General features: G+C 45.4%; 1 pseudogene; it reads left to right on the forward strand.

Annotated features, from left to right (window-relative positions):
* Positions 1-679: 679 nt before the first annotated feature.
* LOC136452534 (cytochrome P450 CYP72A616-like) lies at positions 680-2989 on the forward strand (annotated as a pseudogene).
* Positions 2990-5414: the final 2425 nt, after the last annotated feature.

The raw sequence follows: 5414 nt of genomic DNA on the forward strand, positions 1-5414 counted from the left end.
AAGAATATTCAACGTTGAAATTTCCGTGTGGATGGATTGGTCTATGAATTTCCATGCTTGCTCTTATACATGCATGACACAACTCTGTTCCTCCCGTCTCTGTTTTCCTTCACGGATAAGGGATGAAGGGTACGCCGTGCGAACAGAACAACCAGGAAGGACACGAGTAACTACCCACCCACGTACCATTTCCATCGAAACTAGTTGTATGACATGACTATGTGCTGCTGACCACCTGATACTTGCCTGTTCACCGCAGTATCCTTAGAGAAGAGATAAATAAATAACGCAGATGCTTACTCTTCAGCGCCACAAAAGCTGAACATAACCAAGAAACTATGGCGACGCAATGGAGCAGGGGAAGAAACGATCAAGGCCGCCATGGGAGGCAGCTTCCTGTAACTGTGATCAAGGAAAAATCAAGCACGCGGCAGGGTCAGGGCGCAGCCAGGCAGCCTATAAATTGAGACCAGCGCCGTTCCTCGTGACCATCCCCATCAACAACAGATCGATTTCGATCCAAAGCAATGGCGATTGCTGCATTAGAGCTGCTCTACGTGCTGGGAAGCTTGGTGGCCCTGGGGTTAGCATGGCAGGCGCTGGAGTGGGGCTGGCTGAGCCCGCGGAGGCTGGGCCGGGCGCTGCGGTCCGAGGGCCTCCGTGGCACGGCGTACCGATTCCCGGCCGGCGACGCCAAGGAGGACGAGCGCCTCCTGGCGGCGGCACGAACCAAGCCGATGCCTTTGCTGTCGCACGCAATCAGCGCTCGGGTGGAGCCACTCGTCCACAATGCCATCCAAGAACACGGTACGCTACGCTGTTGAATGAAACCACCTGCACTTTTTCGGTAAATTTATGGTTTAGTAGATATGGTTGTGACTTGGGAGTCCATGTAACTTCTCGCATGGAAATTGGTAAACGTCAGGTAAAATTTCGATGGTCTGGTTCGGCCCTACACCGCGAGTGATCCTCAGTGACGCCAAGCTAGTCCGGGAAGTGCTATCCAACAAGTTCGGGCACTTCCAAAAACCCAAGCTGCCCTCGAATTTCATAAAGCTGATCGCCCAGGGGCTGACGGTTCATGAAGGCGAGAAATGGGCCCTCCATCGGAAGATCATCAACCCTGCTTTCCATCTCGAGAAGTTGAAGGTAATGAACGGACCTATACTTTGCAAAACACCAGTGAAATCAACAACGGGCGAGGCGTTGTCGTGTGTATAGATAGTGTAGCGGCTGCCTTAACTGCAGAAAATGCTGCCGGCTTTCACTGCCTGCACCAGCGAGCTGATGGGTAGATGGGAGGAGTCCATGGGGTGTGACAACGCGCGCGAGATAGATGTCTGGCCAGAACTGCAGGACCTCACCGGCGACGCCATCTCCCGCGCAGCATTTGGAAGCAGCTTAACTGAAGGGAGAAGGATCTTCCGGATACAGTCGGAGCAGGTCCAAATGGCCAATAGGATGACAAACCTATACATCCCGGGTTATACGTGAGCTCATAGACTCGTGCATTTTATTCACTGACAGCATTTGGTGCACACAACCGTCAGTTTTTGTTTGGCCCTCTGATATTCCTCCGTGTCTCTTCTCTTCAGCTAGCTACCAACCAAACTGAACAGAAAGATCAAAGCAAACGCACGAGAGGTTGAAGCGCTGCTGAGAGGCATCATCACCAAGCGGGAGATCGCCATGAAGAATGGCCATGCTGATGACAGCGATCTGCTAGGCATGCTAATGCAGTCCAACATTGAAGAGGGCCATGGAAGCGGAAGCTCCAAACCAGTGATGACCATGGAAGACATCATCGGCGAGCTGAAGCTGTTCTACTTCGCCGGAATGGAAACAACTTCAGTGCTGCTCACATGGACACTGGTCGTGCTGAGCATGCACCCCGAGTGGCAAGACCGCGCCAGGGAGGAGGTTCTGCAGGTTTTCGGGAAGAAGAATCAACCGGATATCAATGGCACAAATAATTTAAAAGTGGTAATTTTCGTAAACGCAACTAGTGATATACAATTGTCCATATATTTAGTTTCAAGAGCATTATTAGTGCTTAATCTTGGTTCTTGTGCGGCAGATGACCATGGTTTTATACGAGGTTCTTAGGCTGTACCCACCGGTAACAGTTCTTGACCGGCAAACGTACAAGGAGATGGAGCTGGGAGCAGGGTTTACAATACCGGTAAGAAAAAAAATTCGGTCCCCAGCGATAAATACGAAATTTCGGAAATTTCGGAAATATCGGTTCAAATTTAAATAAATTTAAATTGAGTTTTAAACAAATTTGACATCATTTCACTAGAAAAACTCTATAATCCATCATTCATCATAAATTTATATAACATCGACGAAATAACATAATATATCACAGAAGTAGAGCCGCGGTAATACAGTGTGCTGACGGTGGGTGAGCTGCATATACTAGTGCCGTCCAATGTGTGAGTGAGAAAATTAAATAAATTTGAAGAAATTTAGGGCTTTGATAAGACTAGATGATATGGAGGGTCATTTTAGTGTGGTTTGGTGTAATTTTAGAGCGAAAGATGAATTTAACCGAAAAATTTTGACCAATACAAAAAAATTTCGGACCTCAACGAAAAAGACGATATTTCGGAAATTTCGGCGATATTTCGCCGAAATTGTAAACCGAGGGGTCAAGTACCCACCTGGAGTGACACTCTTGTTACCAATTGTGACCATTCATCATGACCCGGATCTTTGGGGAGAAGACGTGGACGAGTTCAGGCCAGAGAGGTTTGCTAACGGCATCTCAAAGGCGTCCAAAGACGCGCCAGCGTTCTTCCCCTTTGGCTGGGGGCCGAGGATCTGCATCGGCCAGAACTTTGCGCTGCTGGAGGCCAAGGTAGCACTGGCTATGATACTGCAACGCTTCTCGTTTGGGCTCTCACCGTCCTACACGCACGCACCATTCGCCGTCTCCACCCTGCAGCCGGACCACGGGGCACAGATCGTGACGAAGAAAATTTAATCATCTTAGTCTAGTTAACATACATATGGTCATCATGTCGTGTATGGATTTATATATATCGCTTCTCCGTAGATAAATAAATGGTGTAACAGAAAATTAAATTATGCAAGTTGTGCGCATGCACAGCTTAGCAGATGTGTATTATCGTGCTGTACAATAACACGGAATTGTGATGGCATATAGCATTTGATTTGGCTGAGGTGATATACAAATTGATCCTTGAACAATGTATCACTTGGGGCTAGTTTGTAAGAGTATCTCCAACAGATTACTTATCTCATCCCTAATACTAAAATCATGCAGCATAAATGGTGCTCCAACTCCAACAGATTATCCAACAGAATATTACACACTTGTTGGCATAAAAAAACATCGACTAAGCTGTTGAGTCTTCATATATATATATATATATGCTACACGAAAGCAACCACTAATAGTGCTGCTAATGCCCCTTTTCCTCGCCAACATGCACCCATGCATGTCTGAAATGGTAGTTATATCTTCTGTTCTACTACCTAGCTAGCTGGAAAATTTCGAACTCATGTCTCTAGAAATTTCAAATCCGGTGAAACAATTATAAAGATTTTAAAATTATTTCCAGAGATGGCTGAAAAATACAACCACATCTGAAAATTTCCAGAGATGACTGGAAATCGATCTCTAAATGTGGCTGAAGTTTCTAGCCGCACCTAGAAATAGATTTCTAGGTGGCGATTGGACACCTGCCCCTAGAAATCAATTCTTTCTTTCTTTTTTTAAAAGACACTCAAGAGAACGTCTCATATCTGAAAGAGCATGTTTCTATAGCCACCTCAAAAAAAAATTGACTGCATTTAGAAAACACTTCCATGGTAGCGATACCGAGTGGCTGAGATTCATGTTGTTACTTGATTGAGAGAGGTCACTACTATAGAACAGACTTTAGAATAATGTCCTAATTTGGCATTAGCCTCAGCATTTTTTGCCCCTGGGACTAAAGGACCCTTTAGTCCTGGTTCGTAATACCAACCGGGACTAAAGGTCCCTGCCCAACGGTCGTTCGCGGGGCAGGGATCTTTAGTCCCGGCTGGTATTACCAACCGGGACTAAAGGTTTGGGTGATACTCCGGGAATAAATATTAATCTTTAGTCCCGGTTTGGGTGATACTCCGGGAATAAATATTAATCTTTAGTCCCGGTTTGACCACCTAACCGGGACTAATTATGCCGGCCTATACGCCGGCTCATTTCTTCCCCCCGAGCCCGAGCCATTCCATTCAAACTCACTGCCTCTGTTCTTCCGCTTGCTGTTGTTCTTGCTCTCTCCCCCTCCATTGGTGTTGCTCTTCGATTTTGGAGGTAACAAACTTAATCATCTTATGTTTTATCAGTAGCTTATCTCATTTTGCGATGTAGATGCATATGTAACTTTATATGTTGGACTTTATTATGATTTTATATGTCATTTTTAGCTCAAAATCACATGATGATTTGCATATATGTTTGGATAAACAAAAGTTAAATTAGTTCATCAAAATCACGCCTCGCTCGTCCTCGCTGGAGCACGCGCCATTCTCGTCCCCGGCGGCTTACGTGATCTTAGAATTAATTTTTCCATGAAATGAAAAACTTAGAAAATAGTTAGAAAATGTTAGAAAATCCGTACTAGTTGAACTTGCGGACCGTGTTCAGCTCGGCAAGCATGTTCTCTGCCGAGCGGTAACGGACGTCAAGGAGGAGCTTTGATTCTACGAGGGAGAGCGGCAACGGTTGTGGAAGACCGTGTTCCCTTTCTCGTAGAATCGGAGCTCTTCCTTGGCCAAGTACGGTGCCGTCCGGTGGAGAAATGCTCGCCGAGATGATCACGTAAGCAAGGTCAACTAGTACGGATGGTTATTTATTGAAACATGTTTTTGAGCAATAATTTGATGGATATTTGATAACTTCAGACCTACAAATGTCATCATCAAATGTTACTATCCTCGGCAACCTAAACACCCGCGAGCTCACCGATATCGAGCAGGTCACTTAGAATTATTTTTTCCATGAAATGAACTACTTAGAAATCATGCCTTTTATTTTTTAGAATTAAATTTTCCATGAAATGAAAAACTTAGAAAATAGTTAGAAAATTATAGAAAATCCGTACTAGTTGAACTTGCGGACCGTGTTCATCTCGGCGAGCATGTTCTCTGCCGAGCGGTAACGGACGTCAAGGAGGAGCTTTGATTCTACGAGGGAGAGCGGCAACGGTCGTGGAAGACCGTGTTCCCTTCCTCGTAGAATCGGAGCTCTTCCTTGGCCAAGTACGGTGCCGTCCGGTGGAGAAATGCTCGTCGAGATGATCACATGAGCAAGGTCAACTAGTACGGATGGTTATTTATTGAAACATGTTTTTGAGCTATGTGATTTCTATGTCATTTTTAGCTCAAAATCACATGATGAT

The sequence above is a fragment of the Miscanthus floridulus genome, chromosome 5 (genome assembly GCF_019320115.1).
Source record: "Miscanthus floridulus cultivar M001 chromosome 5, ASM1932011v1, whole genome shotgun sequence".
NCBI classification, from domain to species: domain Eukaryota; kingdom Viridiplantae; phylum Streptophyta; class Magnoliopsida; order Poales; family Poaceae; genus Miscanthus; species Miscanthus floridulus.